The following is a 19802-nucleotide window of genomic DNA, read 5'->3' as shown; positions in this document are numbered from 1 at the left end:
GAGCCCCAACCCCTGACATTATTAACAATACTCTACTATGCTTGCAGACAGGAGCTTGGTAGAGTTGTTCTCTGTGGGCTCTACCCAGCAGCACTTGGAAACAGATTGAGACTCACAGGCAAAGTTTGGGGAATGTGTCGGGAGTGCTGTGCAAAAGTGAGGGGGAAGAAAAAAGGACCAGGAGAAGAAAGAAGCTCCACAAAAAGACCAACAGAGCCAACGAACCAGGGCCCAAAGGGGCTTGCTGAGATTGAAGCATCACCCAAGTGCCATGCAAGAATTAGACCTAGAATTCCAACAGAGACGTAGCCTATGAGCAGCTCAGGATTCATGTGGGTCCTCTAGTAAGAGGATCAGGGGCTTTCTATGACATGGACTCTGTTGCAAGCTTTTTGATTATTTCCCCCTCGGGGCACTGCCTTGCCAGGCCACGTGGAAAGAGGACATGGTCGGTTCTATGAAACTTGATACCCTGAAGTGGGTTGGAAGTGGGCCTCCCCTTTTCTGAGAAATAGGGGAGTGGGAGGAAGGAGTGGGAGGGAGAGTGGGATTCCGAGGTGAGGAGGAATGAAGTTATGACCAGGATGAAAAGTAAACAAATTAATTAATAAAAAAGAGAAAAGAAAAATAATTTATTTGGTGTTAACATTATTAATTGAGTTTAGAGAATCCATGCATTTGTGTTTATGTGTATTTGTAGTATACTTTTCTAAGCTGTCCCTTGATATTATTAAATACACAAATATATGAGTTTCGAGACATTAAAAACATTTGTTGTCTCCTATACCTCTTCAACAACTTATTTTTATCCATCTGTCATTGCTTATTAAAGCAAATTAAAAATGTAATTTTTGATATTTAACAGGTACTGATCATAATTTACTGTTTAATATTAGGTTGCACAAATTTAGTCATACTCACTTTAGAACTCAATCCGAATCTAGTCTTTGTTTTCAGTAAGGAGTTAGGACCACAACTTATGGGGAAGTAGGAAGGATTCTAAAATATTCCCTAAGGCCTCAGTCTAATTGTTGGTGTATAGTCCATCCTGCTTAAAATATTATACTTACCTTAGAGTAAGGAGATAATTGTGTGGGCCTCAAAAGTGTGTGAAACCTTTATTTTCCAACAGATATAAACTAAAGACATGAGAAAAACATGCCGCAGCTGGGAAGATGAACGTGTGAGTTGTGAGTTGTGGATTCAGAGTTGTTGGGACTTCTAGGCATTGAGGAGACACTGCAGTTCACCATCGCCAGCTAAGAAGATCTCCATTTAAGATCGCCAAAGAAATGAACTTCCAAATGTTCTTGGGAATAGTTTATTTTTATAATACCCTCAAGATACTCAGCTGGGAGAATGCTTGTTTTGAAAAATGTTACACAGAGAAGCCAGGCATGCTTAACTATACAGAACTGATTAATTAATGCATATTGTTTTAGGTTGTTGAATTGGTGCTCAACAGTTGGGAGCATTGGCTGTTCCTTTAAAGAACAAAGGTTCAATTCTCAGCACACACATGCAGCTCACATCTGTTTGTAACTCCTGTTTCAGGAGATCTGTGGCAATAGGCATGTATGTGGTGCACAGATGTATGCATGCAGAAAAAATACCCATAACCCATTAATTAAAATAAAAATATTTTAACTATGTGTGAATTTATAAGTCAGTAATAACTTACTAGCATCTATGAGTACTTACACACATTTTATATGATAATACTTTTTACTAAACATAAACCTTGTGTTTAGATATTTTCTAATTTTGGCTTATGAACACAGTTCTTCAATATGTTATAGAATTAACCTTCCTTGTCAATTTTTCTGCCTTTCTACCTTTTCTATTGTTTGTAGCTATACAGACAATATGTATACATTTCTGAAAAAATGACTTTCCTAACTACTACATTTTGACTCTTTGAACACAGTATTGCCAAGATTCTCAGCATTACAAATGACAGTTTCCAATGTCCTGCTTAGAGAAGCATTACTTTAAGACTAAGATGATACCTGCCTCATTTTTATCTTTTGACAATCTTTGATGTGGACTCCACTGTCAGTGAGATGCAAGGGGGAAAAAGATAATATTCACAAAGAGGAAAAAGAAAAAGCTCTGATGTCACTGTATTCTTCCAGGATGTATACTTGGCTCACAGTTACACAACTTCTACTGTGATTTTGTTCATTGTTTAAAAACAAAAAAAAAAAAAAAACAAAAAAAAAAAAAAAACAAGTAAGATGAAAATGAGTCTTCGGATGTTACTCCAAACTCTTAATCACCCATGTTTCTTTTTGTATAAAATTAAAATGTATTGAATGTTAATTGTGCTCAGGTTCAGAATTTTGGGGGCAAAGTCACTTAGAAGTCCACAAATATCAACCTGTGTAGAGAATCTTGTTTTACTCTTCAGTAAGTAAATCAGTAAGTAAATAAAAGCAGCTCTGTTTCTTGCATTTGGTCAAGTAGAAGTGGATTATGATCATAACATGTAAAGGAAAACTTCAAAGGCTATAGATCTAGTATTTGTAGAATGCAGTATTGAGAGCAGCACTTCTGTTTCGTAAATTGTCTTGAAAATACAAAGGGTATTTTGTACCTCATTCTGATCAGGTGTACCGTGGAAGCTGAGTCTGGTACTACAATTCACATGGTGTTGTTAAAATTTAATCAAATGTATAGATCATTCATTTTATTGTATCGCTTACTGACATTCTTCAAGTTAGCCATTCTATCTCTAGAGAAAATGGCATTTGTAAAAATGAAAGTTTACCACCGTCTTCATTGTGTTGAATTTAGTTCAATGAAGCTGAGTTGAGGTTGATGTAATTCTTGGCGTCCTCTCTATCCTTTCCTTCCTCACTTAGTCAAAGGAACACATCAAGTATGCAATGAGCACTTGTAAATACCCTGCTCTATCTCTTATTAGAGTGCTTATGCCTCTCTTTAACTGTGGTCCACGCTAATTATTCCCAATACTCTGTTAAGGAAAATACTTTTTACTGAATTTGATCTTGCTGGATAATAGTTTTGATGCTCATATAAAAAGCACAAATAAAGTGCTTCACTTTAAAACTAGCTCTATTTATTGCCTTACATTATGTTGAGAACTTTAGCTTCAGCATTTCATCTATGCTTGTAGATATAAAAAAATGTGCTGTCTATTTTATTTTCTGAAGCAGTATCAGAATGGTGTCATATTCCTGCTTAGTTATGTGTATATACCAGCTTCTAATGAAGCTTGAAATTTATTGGCTTATTCATGAGAAAGTAGATAATAAAGTATTTGAAAAAGGTATTTGAGAAGTCAGCTCAGGCACATATCATTTCTCATACAAAGTTGAACAAATATATGTACCCATTTGAAGCTTCAAAAAATTTTTTTCTTATGATGAAGTTATTTCTTCCATGACTGTCAACGTGACCTGTATAAATTATGGTTTAATTTCCCAAACATCTGAGTAATCATATTAACTCTACCTCAAATCTACTGACTAATGACAGCAATAGGATGAATTTAACCTGCTATAGGGCATTGTGGAACAACAGCAAATGTAATTTGAATTGATACAATAGAAACATAGGGGACTAGAGAGATGGCTCAGCAATTCAGAACAGTTACTCTTTCTGCTAGGGACCTAAGTTCATTTCCTAGGACCCAGCCACATAGAATCTCACAGCCACATAAAACTCTGCTTCCTAGAGATCCAGCACCCTCCTTTGGACTCCATGGGCTCATACACATACACGGTGCACATGATTCATGGAGACACACATGTATATGCATACATAATAAATAAATTTTAGAAAAAGATATAAAATTTAAAAGTAAAGTATGACCTCACATATCATGTCTACAGTAACATAAACCAGGCCACTAGAACTGGATTGTACCTTAGAGAACATTGTTTCAATTACTTGATTTCTCAAATGAGGAAATTAAAAATCAGAACTGTTAAGTGATTTTCCCAATATCATACCTCTATTTAATTACAGAAGCCAGAATAGAAACTGGGTTATACAACTCTCTAGTCAGAGCTCCTTCCACTACATTTAAGTGAAATGAACTGTTATGATTTGGACTAGTTTGCTCACAAAAAAAGCAGCATTACAGTCCTAGTTAAATAAAAGTATTATGTCAGTATAAACAGTAAAACAGAGTAAAAAGAAGTCTACTAATATAATACGTTCAGTTAAAATATATTTTATGAAACGAGTTTCAAAAAATGTCATCTGTAAATGCATTGCAGCATTTATATGAAAAAAAAAATTCAATGCTACCAAAAGGCTTCAAAGGCTCTGAATAGATCAGTGCTTAGATGGAAGAAGGCCACATCAATTTCAAGCCTCATTAACAATAAAAAAAAATAATAACAAGGAAAGTATTAGGAGATAAAAGCTGTACTAACCAACTTTGGTTCACGTGGAGATAAAAAATATAAATCAATTGAGATAAGATTATTTGTCTACTATTAATTATACTAATATTTTGAAGGCTTTATAAAAAGAAATTGCTTCAGTAATATTATCTTCTTTAAATCTTAACAGCCATTTACATTTTAGCAACAATGAGTATTAATCTATTAAGATATCCCAATTCTTGTCAAATACATTATGTTTCCCAATAGAGACTGGAAACAGGCCCTGAGGCCATAGACATGCTTATATAATACACATTTTCACTTATTAACTTTAATTTTATTATACCACGTTTTGTATGTGTGGAAGCAACCAAATAAAACTTTCCCCCAACATTTATCATTACCAAAAGAGCCTAAAACTTGGAAGATGAACAGGCAGTAAATAGTGCGTATTCTCAGTGCTCCACATTTTTTATCACACGTTATATATTGTTGGGAATAAAATTTTATGAAATTATAGTTACAGGCTTAAAATGGATTTTAAATCTCTTCATTTTGTATGTCACAAGTGAGAGCTGTAAAACCAGAAAAATTAAAGCTGTACTATAATTTATCTTGCCGATAAATAGTCTGCTATGCATTATACACTTTTGAAGTAAACAGTAATGGGCAAGACTTAAAAATGATATTTCTCCATGGGAAAGCATGTAATAAATAGCTAGAGAAGCCATGAACATGACTGCAATTGTGTCACTCAGATACAGTGAGAGGACTTTCCTCTTAGCACTCTTACTCAGTTTGATACATTGTATAAGAAATTATCTCTATCTTTTAATAGCTGTTTCCTTTTGTACTGAACATACTTAAGCCAAATTGATCTGGAAATTCCCCTGGTAATAGACAGTTGTATAAAAGCAGTGTACCTCGTTACTAGTAGCTACTTAAAATCTACAATTATTATAAACCTTACAGCATTGTTTTTGATTGTGGCATAAGAAATTTAGAAGTTCTTGTATGTTATATGTAAGATGTGGATGGATGTTTTAACGAGAACCAAAACGTTCTATGAAGAAACAAATTTTTAAAAAGACTAGTCATAACCCAGGAACCCCATAAAAGAGGGTATGGAAAATTTTTAAGAGTGATTGGGGATGGAAGACATGGCCACTGAATCAAATAAGTTGGGCTCATATGGGCTCACTGGAACTATAGATTCAAACAAGCATAGGGCCTATGTGGGTCTGAATCTGGTCCACCCTGCACTTCCTATGGTTATTAGCTTGGTGTTTTTGTGGAACTACTCGCAGTGGTGCATGTGTGTATCAGACACCTTGGCCTCCTGCTGGCCTCTAGTGCTTTTATTGAGTTGGTTTTTCTGGCCTTGATATACAGGCATTTGTCTTGTCTTATTCTGCCTTGGGTTGTTGTGTTTGCTTGATAGCTCTAGGAGGTCTGCTCCTTTATGAAGGTAAATGGAGGCTGAGTGTATGTGGGAAGGAGGTGAAGTGTAGAGACCTGGGAGGGGTGGATGGAGTGGATGTATTATAGGAGAGAAGAATCTATTTTATATTTAAAAAAAAATCTCATCATGATAGACACATCCAGTGTGGCAAGTATAAGTTATTTAAAAAACAAAAACAGAAAGAAAAAACATATTTGGTGCAAATGATGCCTTTCTTGTTTATTCTATGTAATCTTTTATGAAACATATTGTTTTCTCCCATTATATCATGGATTTCATTGTACGAAACATCTCAAACACAAGTTCATGCACTTGTACACACACACACACACACACACACACACACACACAATTAAACACAAGCTATGGTATGTATATGTAGCTATATAACAAGAGTAATGCATAATGGGAACTTCACTGAGAGCTTCCAACTTTTATTTTAATTAGGAGGAAGTTTAAGACTTTGATATACATATTGAAAGTGTGCAGTTATTTGCATACATTTCCTATAACGCCCCTCCCTAATAACACTACAATTCCTGTTCATCATATATCACACACATGGAATTCACTGGCAGTGATGTACATTTTTCTCTTCTTAGATCCAAATTGATTCACTGCAGTTGAGATCATGTAAACAATTATATTCACATTTATATAATCAAATTACCCATTAAAAATTAAAAGACGATTGTCTCTCTGCAAATTATGATAAGTTAACCTACTTTTCTATACTTGTCTTGTTAAAAATTTTGCTGATTTTTTACATATTAATGAGGTAGATGCAAATCTAGCAATTCATTAGGATATTCTTTTCATTAGTGTCACTTGATTGTGCAAATTACAGTTTGTCTCAGAAGGTATTTATCTTTCATTATATCTTCAATTGCCCTGTAAATTTTCCTTATTCCTTTCTTTTAATGGAAAGTGGGTTTTTATTCTGACACAATCAGGCATAAGTGAGAAAGAAAGAACCTTTCATTAGCTACATTTTATTTATGTGTAATTACAGTAAAACATCATAAGCCAGTTCCTAAATGCCTGAATTTATAAGAAAGTATCCTTACCCCCAAAAAGAACCTTCACTTCTCTGCTAGTATCCAGTTACCGTTCTTATTTCCAATAAGCAGGAAATGTTTTGAAAAAAACAACAATAGTAACATTTTCCTTACAAACTATTAGTTGTACTTTCTTAATTAAGGCCAATTCTTCAGGTATTAAAAAAATAAATAAATATCCTGAAGCAAATAATTATTATCCAATATCTTTATTTTGTCTTATCCTTTATCATAATTTTCAAAATGAGGTTTCTACGCTTACAACTCAGACATAAGGATCTCTCTTCTTTCCTAGTGCATCTAACAAGCAGTTGAATCATATGAAGTCTAAGAGGACGTGAAGGCTGACATTATTTTAGCTCTGATTGCAAACCCATTAAAGATCTCCTTAAATCTGGATGCTCCATCAGTTATCAGTTAACACTAAACTGTGTTTATATGAAATATGATTTAATCTGAGTTGAACAAGAGATTGTGGGACATGTGTTACCAGAATGTGTTTCTAAGAGCTTTGCAGCCATTAAATGTCTTTCTTGATGCCTGTGATTGATCTGAGTATTAGTGAACAGCATCATTTAAAGACATCCTCTCAGAACTGCCTGTCCAGTCTCCAAGGACTACATTGTGGTGTAACTTTCCAGGCAATGCCATGCAGAGGTCAATTTTTTTTAATAAGTGAGCTCATGAGGAGTTTATGATACTTTAAAAATATTTGGTGTTTATATTCACTTATAATGTACCATATTATTTAAGTGGCCAGACTTTGGAACAAAACAAATTACATTTGGCTTTGGATTCTGTGGCTTTATAGAGAATGTGTGTGTGTGTGTGTATGTGTGTGTATGTGTGTGTGTGTGTGTGTGTGTGTGTGTGTGTGTGTGGAGAGAGAGAGAGAGAGAGAGAGAGAGAGAGAGAGAGAGAGAGAGAGAGAGAGAGAGAAGATAACTATATAGTATAACTGCATGCATATGGAGAAAGAGGGAAGGGAGAGAGGGAGGGAGAGGGCAGAATGAGAGAGAAACTTTGCACATCAACCAGGATGCACCTGAGAGCTAGCCCAGATTAGGCATGGAATCCAGTTGTGTCCAAAGCCTGGAATCTTGTCCTGAAATCTCAGGAGTAGGACCATTCCCCCTCTGCCATGGCCTGCATCCACCCTGCCCTGGACTGCCACCCTTGCCTCTCTGTGTTCCCACCATTGCATCCTCACCAGGAAGTAGCTACGTAGAACCTCCTCTCTCCTTATAAAGTCATGTCCAGTATCACTTGGCAATCTTCCTTATGCAAATGAGGCAACTCAAGCTACTTGGCTATTGCCAATGATATATACTCACAGTCAAAGCCTTTACTCATCACTCAAACTTGTTTAAGTAGCCTTTGTTGTTGTTTTTTTAAGTAGCCTTTGTATGCACCCCAATTAAATGAGTTGTTTCATGAAAGTCTGTTCCCTGAGATCTCCAGAGCCTCTTACTTTTGAAGTCTCTTTCACCTCAAGTCATTCCACCCCCCACATTTCATCTCAGGATAGACTGGTAATGGTCAGGGAAATGGATTCTGAATGTCAGAATCAATTTTGACAGCCTCTAGCCTGAGACAACTTATAGTTAAGGTTTGAAACATGCATCACCATGCCTAATTACAATGCACTCATTCAGGAAAAAGTAAGATTGATTGTGGCAGCAGTAAAGCTCAAGTAAAATAAACATTACGATTCATGTGTATCATGATATTATTATAATGTGACAGTTTCTTGTACCCATTTTCTTTTTTCCACTGCCATTAGAGCAATCTGTCCTATCATTGCATCACTGAGGATCATCAATCATTAAACTTCTGCTGTCTACCTTTTCTTATACTTTATCTCCTCTTCTTTCCTTCTCATACTTCGTAGTCTTCCTCAACATAGCTATTCTGTGTATAAACCCCTATGGAATCCAGAAACATGGGCCAAATCTACGTAGTGGAAATTGATATCTTGAGATAAAATAATGCAATGGGCAGGTGAAAGTGCCAGAGAAGGCAGGCATGCAAGATACATCGGTGTCCCAGACTTGGTTATCTTGAATAAATAAACAGGTATCTGGACTTACTTATGTCATTTGTGCTGAAGCATGCCAGAATAATTATATTCTTGGAGCATTATAAAAGGAGTGTAATATAATTGTTGCTTATTTATGTTGTACCGAATTTATTCTGTGAGAATTTTGCTAAACACAAACAGTATAGTAATTAGTAGGAGCTACACCTTGCTTAATAGGGAAACCTGATAGAATAATTTGGGGAATTTAAAAAATACATTTTTAGTAGCCTGCTATCTTTCCTCTGAGTGCCACCAGGTCTCCCCCTCCAGGGTTCTTGGTCAATTATGAGACACCAGAGTACGTGTGAAAGTCACACCCCATTCTCCACTCAACTGTGGAGAATGTCCTGTCCATTGGCTAGATCTCGGTAGGGGTTTGAAGTTTACAGCCTGTATTGTCCTTAGCTAGTGCCATAGTTTGAGCGGGACCCTATGAGAATATACAGGGGGAGGAAGTCCCCCCTCAGGCACAGTCATAGGGGAGGGGAATATGGGGAAAATGGGAGGGAAGGAGGAATAGGAGCATACAAGGGATGGGATAACCATTGAGATGTAACAAGAATAAATTAATTTTTAAAAAGTAATAAATAAATAAATAAAATTAAACAAAGACAAGAAAAAAATACAATTTTAAATGAACAGATTTTCATGGTATAGACTTTTTGTTACTTTCCTTTCATGTTTTAATTATTCTTTCACTGACACTTTTCTGTGAATAAATCATTATTCACAGAATAATAGGCATGATGAATAAGGCTTATACCTTAGAGAAGAAAACTATGTAATGAAAATAATGAACTCTGAAATTTCAAAAGCTCTTTAATGATGTCATCATGCTTGGACCACCACAGGAAGAAAATGCCTGTCACTTGACTTCTGTTTTCACAAGAAGAAAAACAACAACAACAACAACAAAAAAAAAAACAAAAAACACAAAAAACCTTTTTCCGTGAAACTGTAAATGAATTCCTGACATAATCTTGCCTTCCAGTGTATACTTAGTAGTATCTATTCCTCTCAATGAAATTTTAAATTGAAATAGTAAAATTATTTAAAACATATGCTATGAATCAAATAATGTAAAACACCCAATAGAAATTTCATATCTATTTCATTATCTTTATACACAATTATTAAATTTACAAATATTTTAAACTGTTTAATTTTTAATTTCTTCATTCAATGGCAATTAAATAGGTTATTCATAGAAAAGTCATAATGTGTTCTTTAATAAACAATGAAAAGAACACTTTGTAAGACAAGTTATAGGTGAGACTTTTAAAAAGGAAGTGATTTCTTTTGAAATGTGTCAGCCTTTGCTGACACAAATCAAGTAACTTTCTACACTTTTCTTTGCGAAAAATTGTTACAAAGATCATCTAGATGATTCTGTTTGCATTCTGAAAATATACCATGGCAGATAATATGAGAAAATTTCTAAAAAATAATCATTTCCTCACTAGGTTCCTTTCCTTGTTTTTATAATAATATAATTAAAACCTATTAAAACAAATTAGAAAATATCTAACTTTCCATTATCTGTCACTGTCTTTAAGTTTTAGGTTTGATAAAATGTCATTTTTATGGATAAATTGTGATTTTCTTTACAATTGATTATTATACAAGAAACTGAATGTGTTAGGGATAAGAATTTGTCTTAGAAGACATCGTGAAACTAAGTTTCACTGGTTGATGTAACTAGACTGAATATAGTCAAAATATAAAAAGAAATGGATGTCATAAATGATTTCAGAAGCTCATATTGCTCAAATAAAGCATAACTCTCTAATTACTGGTTCATAATGTGCACAAATATCAGAAGCTATTATTGAGTACACTCAAAAAAAAGTGAGAGCCAAGTTAGAACTCACAGGTAATCAATTGGCCTTGATTTGAATGTTGGAAGTTATGATTTCAAACACAATACATTTCAACAAATTTTTGAAATAAAAATGTAGTTTTCAGTTAATGATTAGGTGCCTAATAGTGAAAAGTTTTCTTTTAATGACTTCCATGTAGAAAATACTTATGGGTGCTAAAGAATTTGGCTGACAGTCAAATACTGTAATCTAATTCTATAAATTTAGAAATTAATCTTTTCTTGGATAGTATATGCATTCTAGATATTCATTGTGATAATCAATGATTTGAATATGTATTTAATAGTGAATATGTTATATTATTTGAGGCATTTTAAAAATTGTTTCATGGGCAGAATTGGAGCTATTCATCTGGAATTAGTTAATGCAATCAGGTCTTACTAATTCCTTCTATTCCCATTACAAAAACAACTCATAGCATATTTATGTTATTGTTTTTTCATATATATATTCATTGTGGATAGAACTGGGTTTCACATAAACAATTGTTTTAAGTATGTCATTTACTCTACTGTATTCATTGCCTCTCTTTAATCTCACCACATTTTCTCCTGTGACCAGTCTCCTACTTTCTCTTCATCTCTCTTTTTGCTTTCATGTCTTATCTGTAACATCCGAATTATATTGTGCCATATGATATATATATATATATATATATATATATATATATAATATGTATATGATTTTATATATCTTTAATGCATTTCCAAAAACACAAATAGGGAAAAATATAATATTCTTTCTTTTTTCTGATTTATTCTTAAATATGATGATCTCATGTTGGCTCTACTTTCTATCAAATGGCACAATTTAATTTTTTAGGTGCAATAAAATTTCATACTGCATGCATTATATACTTCCTTTATCTAGTAACCTATTGATGGCCACTTCAGTTTTTCATCACTATTTCTGTGATAATAATCTAATAGGTTGCGTGTAAAATATACATATGCTGTCCTCAGGTTCATACTCAACCTTGGCATAGTGGAGCAAATGGTAGTACTAGATTTTTAAAAAAGAAACCTTAATACCAATTTCTAGTAGTTGCTAGGCCAATTTACAGTCATAACTATAATAAAAGGCTTCCCTTTTCCTACCATGTTGCTATCCCTTCTTGGTTTTGGCTATGTTTGTTTGTTTTGTTATTTTAATTTGTCAGTGGTTATCATTGTGGCAAAATTGAATATTAACTTTTTTCACTTGTAATTTTGGTCTATATTAAAAATGTTGAAGTCTTTTCATAAGGAACCGGTGTCCCATATGAGTTTTGTTGTTGTGTCGTTGCTTTGTTTTCTTTTAAGTTTTTTTGTGGTGCTTTCTGTTAAGAGGCTTGTATTTTGTAACTTGTGTTTAGTGTTTTTGTTTTCACCTCCAGTTCCTATCTTTTTTAAAAATCTAATCACTTTACAGCCTGATACCATCCCCTTAACCACCCAGTCCTACCTTTATGTCCCCATTACCCCATTCTCCCTTCTACTTCTTTTCAGAAGAGGAGGTCTCTAAGATGTACTAACCCAGCAGCAAGGTCATTATGTGGATCTCCTAACAATGGGAGTCAGGGGTGTCTCTGATCCTGTTACCTGTCTTTGGATCCCTTTCCCCTAGCAGAGATGCCTTGTCTGGTCCCATTTAGTTTTATGTAAGCTTGACAAAAGCTACAGTCATCTGAAAGAGGGGACGCTCAATTGAGAAACTACCTTCATAAGATCAGGATATAGCAGAGCTATAATGCATTTACTGAACTAGTGATTAATAAGGAGGTCCTAGTCAATTGTGGCTGACACAATCTATTCAGTTGGCAATCTTGGTTTCAGTACAAAAGCAGGCTTATCAAGCCTTGTAGAGTTGAAAGTAGGCAGTGCCCCTCTACAACTTTATCACCATTACCTGCCTTCAATTTCTTGCCCTATTTGAGTTCCTGTATTGACTTCCTTCAGCGATGGACTATACAATGAGAAAGTGTAAGCCAAAGAAACACTTTCCTCCCTAGCTTGCTTTTGAACATGGTGTTGCATCTCAGCAGTAGAAACCATGAATAAGGCGGAGCCTTCTACCAGAAATTAATATGTAGGTGAAAGAAGGCATATACTTCAATGGGGTAGAATCCTGGGATATGAAGATAACTCTAGATGAGATTCCTAGAAGTAGAGGATATGAAGAATGAAGTGGCCACCTTCCATAGATAGGTAGGACTTCCATTGGAGAGAGTGTAACACCAACCCACGTGCAAAACATTCAACCCAAACTTTACTTTGCCTAAAACATGTTCATGGGTAAAGATGGAGCAGAGACTGAGAGAATGGCCAAACAATGACTGGCCCAACTTGTGACCCACCGCATGGAAGAGAGACAACCCTTGACACTATTAATGATATTCTGCTATACCTGCAGACAAGGGATTAGCATAACTGTTCTCTGAGAGGCTCCACCCAACATCAAATCAAAACAGATGCAGAGACCTACAGCCAAATATGAGGTATAGCTTGGGAAGTCTTGTGAAGAGTTGAGGGAAGAATAGAGAGATCCTTGAGAGGACAAGAACTCCACAAGATGACTAACATAGGCAACTAACCAAGGACCAAGTGGACTCACAGAGACTGAATCACCAACCAAAAGCATGTATGGACTGGACCTAGGTCGTCTACATATAGCTGATAGGCAGCTCTGTCTTTATGAGAGTCCTCTGGCAATTAGAGTGGGTCCTATCCCTGACAGAGACTCTGTGGCCTGCTTTTGGATGGCTTTCTCCTAGTTGGCCTCAGGTGAAAAGGATGAGCTTAGCCCTGATGGGACTTGTTTTGTAGGGGTAGGTTGGGAGGGTCTTTCCTTTTCTGAGGAGAAAGGGAAGGTGAAAAAGAAAAATGGTGCTAGGATGGATGAAAGAGAAGGGGGAAGTAGAATTACATTGTGTATAATTATATACTATACAATTTTATATAAGCAATATTGTACATAATTATATTGTAATCATATTATAACTCAAATTTTAAAGTAGATTGAAGAGCCAAATGTAAGATTTGAAATTCTAAAGGTATTAGTGGAAAATATAGGGGAATTTTATTAACATGTTGCCTTTCTGATAACACTCCAATAGACTAATAAACAAATAAGAATGAGTAAATGGTATAAATTACTTGAGTGATAAAATTTCTGCATAGCAAAACACATACTAAGTCTAGTAAAGATATAGCCTAAAGAAAGAAAATATTACCACAAGCTATATATCTCATAGCAAATGAAGGTATAGAACAGATAAATTAAAAAATTAATTATCTAAACTCTAAACAACCCATTTGCTTAATTGAAAATAAAATCAACAGATTCTATCAAAAAAAGATATGCAAACTCAAATGATTTTAAACAGAACTATCATACTTAGTAACTCTCAACTAGATATTATATCTGTGATCTTTCGATCTTAACAATTTCACTCAGTTACAGAATAAGTCTGTATAGATGAACAAAGTTAACAAAGTTCACTTAATTTTAAAAATTGATACAAGTGAATGCTATTCACCAAGCAGATTGTATTCATGTATTTAGGAATATATATATATATATATATATATATATATATACATGTACTTAAATGTATGTAAGAGTAATTAATGAAAAAAAAGGTGATTAATTTGAAAAAGAGCAAGAAGTTCTATATGGAAGTGTTTGGAGGGAGGAAAGGGAAAGGGGAAGTGATTCAATTATGTTATAATCTCAGAAAATAACAGAAATACCCTTTTAAAAGTTTTTTTTTTTTTACTCTAAGATGAATCCAAATGCTTGGTAGCCAATAAATACAGATTATTTATTTTATTTTATTAGTAAAAGTGAATTGATAATCAGTTTGCCAAATGGTATTTTCTTTAAGTGAAAAATTGTACATATTGAAACTTGTTAAATTAAATTAAATTTAATTTAATTTACTCTTTTTGTCTCATCTCTCTTTCCTAACCTATCAGATTGGTAACTTAGTTCTACAAATGGGAAAGATTTTATTAAGAAGATAGTACAGAGGATCCAAGATGGTGGCACTGAACACACATGTGTCTGATCAGTAGTACAGCAGTGACTACACAGCAACCTAAAGACTGAACTGAAAATTACAGATCACTGGTACTGGTGATTCCTAAGTGAAAGGGGTCCATACTATGTGGAGCATGGGTGGGTCCAGCTTCTAGCCACAAGCTTAACACACAGAAAGGTCCATGGGTCCCTACAGGCATAGTTACTGGCTCCAAGAACTAGCTGCACTCCTGGCAAGGGCACAGCATCTGAGCTTTGTCACTCATACAGAGCTGTGGGCTACAAAAACACCTGTGGCTAGGTCCAGAAACTACCATCCAATGGCCAAGACAGCAAGATGGCTAAAGGCCGGTTTAGAAACACACACACACACACACACACACACACACACACACACACACACACACACACGCATACACACAAAGCCAAACTATTATGACATCTCCAGAACCCAGTTATCCCAAAGCAATCGGATCTAGAATCTCTAATACATCTGAAACACACACACAAAAAATGACTTTATATCTTTCCTTATAAAGATGATAATTGAGATCAGGTATGGAGATTCCTCCAGAGGATCTCTTATTGTATAGGATTGTTTTTGCTATTCTGGGCTTTTTGTTTCTCCATATCAAGTTGAGAATTGTTCTTTCAATATCTTCAAAATATTTTGTAGGCATTCTGAAAGGGATTGCATTGAATCTGTAAATTGCTTTTGGTAAGATGGCCATTTTTACTATGTTAATTCTCCCGATCCACGAACAAGGTAGATCCCACCATCTTCTGATGTCATTTTTAATCTCTTTCTTCAGAGATTTAAAGTTTTTTTCAAACAGGTCCTTCACTTGCTTGGTTAGGGTTATTCCTAGATATTTTATATTGCTTGTGGCTATCGTGAAGGGAGTAATTTTCCTAATTTCTTCCTCTGCCTGTTTGTCATTTGTATATAGGAAAGCTACTGACTTTTTTGAGTTTATTTTGTATCCTGCCAATTTGCTGAAGGTGTTTATCAGCTGTAGGAGTTCTCTGGTGGAATTTTGGGTGTCATTATACACACTATCATATCATCTGCAATTAGGGATAATTTGACTTCTTCTTTTCCCATTTGGATACCCTTGATCTCTTTTTGGTGTCTTATTGCTCTTGCTAGAACTTCAAGAACTATATTGAAGAGATATGGGGAAAGTGGGCAGCCTTGTCTGGTCCCCAATTTTAGAGGGATTTTCTTGAGGATCTCTCCATTTAATTAAATGTTGGCTATTGGTATGCCATATATAGCCTTTATTATGTTTAGATAAGTGCCTTGTATTCCCACTCTCTCCAGAACTTTAAACAAAAACGGGTGTTGGATCTTGTCAAATGCTTTTTCTGCATCTAAAGAGATGATCATGTAGTTTTTCTCTTTCAGTTTGTTTATATGTTGGATTACATTGATGGATTTCCGTATGTTAAACTATCCCTGGAAGCTGTACTATAGAGCAATAGTAATTAAAACAGCATGGTACTGGCACTGCAATGGGCTAGTGGATCAATGGAATCGAATTGAAGACCCAGAGATGAATCCACACACATTTGGTCACTTGATTTTTGACAAAGAAGTCAAATCCATTCCATGGAAAAATGACAGCATCTTCAACAAATGGTGCTGGTCTAACTGGATGGCTACATGTAGAAAAATGCAATTAGACCCCTATTTGTCACCATGCACAAAACTCAAGTCTAAGTGGATTAAAGACCTCAACCTAAAACCAGAGACATTAATCCAGTTAGAGGAAAAAGTGGGGAAGAGTCTGGAACACATAGGTACAGGAGAAACTTCCTGAATAGAACACCAACAGCCTAGGCCTTAACGTCAACAATTAATAAATGGGACCTCATGAGGCTGAGAAGCTTCTGTAAGGCAGGTGACACTGTCAAGAGAACAAAGCGACAGTCTACAGACTGGGAAAAGATCTTCACCAACCCTTCATCTGACAAAGGTCTAATATCCAAAATATATAAAGAACTCAAGAAATTAAACACCACAAAACCAAACAACCCAATTACGAAATGGGGCCTGGAACTTAACAGAGAATTCTCAACAGAGGAATATCAAATGGGCGAGAAACACTTAAAGAAATGCTCGTCCTTGTTAGTCATCAGAGAAATGCAAATCAAAACGACACTGAGATTCCATCTTACACCCATCAGAATGGCTAAGATCAATAACTCAACTGACACCACATGCTGGGGAGGATGTGGAGAAAGAGGAACACTCCTTCATTGCTGGTGGGAATGCAAACTAGTACAACCACTTTGGAAATCTATCTGGTACTATCTCAGAAAAATGGGAAAAGGGCTTCCTCAAGACCCAACTATTCCACTCCTTGGAATATACCCAGAAGATGCACTACCACACAACAGGGACATATGCTCAACTATGTTCATAGCTGCCTTATTCATAATAGCCAGAACATGGAAACAGCCTATGTGTCCTTCAGTAGAAGAATGGATAAAGAAACTGTGGTACATTTACACTATGGAATACTACTCAGCTATTAAAAACAAGGAATTTCCGAAATTTGTGGACAAATGGATTGAAGTAGAAATTATCATATTGAGTGAGTTCACCCAGAAGCAAAAAGGGTTAAATGGTATATACTCACTTCTATTGAGACACTAGTCCAAGGGGTACGTCCCCATGAAAAACTTTACCTACCAGGAAAGTGGGACAGAGGGGAAGACATCCTATTGAGACTTTAGGTGTGATAAGCCTGGGAGAATGAGGAAATAGAAGGATCCAGAGGGTCCTGGAAAACTACAGGCAGGTCTGGGCCCTGGGGTCCTCCTCAAACTATGGCACCAGCCAAGGAAAATATAGGCAGTAAACTTGGAACCCTTACCCAGAACAGCCGATGGACAGGACATTCTCCACCGTTAAGTGGAGAAGGAGATCTGACTTTCACACAAACTCTGGTGCCCCATATTTGACCATGTCCCTTGGATGGGGATGCCTGATGGTACTCAGAGGAAGGATAATAGGTCACCAAGAAGAGACTCAATACCCTATGAGCATATACAGGGTGAGGAGGTCCCCCTCAGTCACAGATGTAGGGGAGGGGAATGGGGGGGAAGTGGGAGGGAGGGAGGAATGGGAGGATACAAGGGATGGGCTAACAAATGAGATGTAATATGAATCAATTAATAATATAAAAGGAAAAAAATAAAGATGATAATTGACGAAATGAATAAAATTCTTAAACAAATACAAGAAGGCCAGGCATGGTGGCACGTGCCTTTAATCCAAGCACTTGGGAAGGCAGAAGCAGGCAGATTTACTCTGAGTTCAAGGCCAGCCTGTACTACAGAATGAGTCTAAGACAGCCAGGATGACACGGAATAATCCTGTCCCTTCCCCCCAAAAAAAATCCAAGCAAAGGAAGATATAGGCAAACAGATTGAAGCCCTTAGAGAGGCCATGACAGAGGCTAATAAAAACACAAACTGAGGAAAGCCTGGAAAGAGAGAACTTAGAAAAGAAAACAAGAATTGCAGAGGCAAGTAGAGCATAAATAATACAAGGGATGGAGAAAAGAATAGCAGATGTAGAAGATACAATGGAAGAATTTGATGCAGCCATCAAAGGAAACTTTAAATCTAAAAAAAAAAAAATTGTAACACATAGACACCATAAAATTATGAAACCTTGGGAGAACAGGAATTGAGAAAAGAGAAGATGCCTGGCTCCAGGGCCGAGAAAACATGTTCAACAAAATCATAAAAGAAAAACTTCCCAAATTTAAAGAAAGACAAACCTAAAAACATACAAGAGGCCTACAAAACACCAATACAGTAGTTCATAAAAGCTAGAGTAATAAGACAACAAAAAGCTATCAAGGGGATCACATAGGAAATGAGGAAGTCAAAGTATCACTATTTGCAGATGATATGATAGTGTACATAAATGGCCTCCAGAATTCTACCAGAGAACTCATGTAGCTGATAAACCCCTTGAGCAATGCAGCTAGATACAAGACTAATTAAAAGATAGTATCCCTCCTGTATACAAATGACAAACTGGTGGAGAAAGAAATTAGGGAAAACATACTCATCACGTATAATATAAAGTATCTTACTGTAACTCTAACCAAGCATGTGAAAGACTTGTATAAAAAAAACTTCAAGTCCCTGAAGAAAGAAATTGAAGAAGATATCAGAAGAATGAAAGATCTCCTATACTCATGGATCTGAAAAATCAACATAGAAAAAAATGTCCATCTTACCAAAAGCAATCTACAGATTCAATGCAATCCCTGTCAAAATACCTACACAATTCTGTATAGACATTGAAAGATGTATTTTCTACTAATTGTGGAAAAACAAAGACAAACATACCTAATGTCTAGCTGTACTATAGTGCAACAGTAATAAAAACGACATGGCACTGGGATAGAAATAGGCTGGTTGAAAAATGGATTTAAATTAAAGACCCAAAAATAAAGCGACACACTGATGGACACTTGGTATTTTGACAAAGAAGCCAAATCCATCCAATGGAAAAAAAGACAGCATCTTCAACAAATGGTGCTGACCTACATGTCTACATGTAGAAAATGCAGACAGATCCATATTTATCACCCTGCACAGAACTCAAGTCCAAGTGGATTAAAATTCAGCATAAAACCAGACACAGTAAATATGTTACAAGAAAGTGGGAAAGAGCCTTGAACTCATTGACAGAAGAGACAATTTCCTAGTCAGAACACCAATAGTTGAGGCGCTAAGATCAACAATTAAAAAATGGGACCTCATGAAACTAAAAAGCTTCTTTCTATAAGGCAAAGGAAACTGTCTCTAGAATAAAAATACACTTTATAGACTGGGAGATCTTCATCAACCATACATCTGATAAAGGGCTAATATCCAATATATGTAAAGAACTCATAAAATTAAACACCACCAATC

The 19802-nt window shown here is 35.6% G+C and overlaps 1 protein-coding gene across 1 annotated transcript in view; it reads right to left on the bottom strand.

Moving 5' to 3' along the window:
- Cdh12 (cadherin 12) overlaps positions 1 to 19802 on the bottom strand; it is a 293116-nt gene that overhangs the window by 208217 nt on the left and 65097 nt on the right. The window lies entirely within an intron of this gene.

Source organism: Acomys russatus, chromosome 9 (genome assembly GCF_903995435.1).
Source record: "Acomys russatus chromosome 9, mAcoRus1.1, whole genome shotgun sequence".
NCBI classification, from domain to species: Eukaryota; Metazoa; Chordata; class Mammalia; order Rodentia; family Muridae; genus Acomys; species Acomys russatus.
The sequence above is the reverse complement of the archived record's forward strand: the minus strand, read 5'-3'. Positions and strand labels throughout refer to the sequence as shown.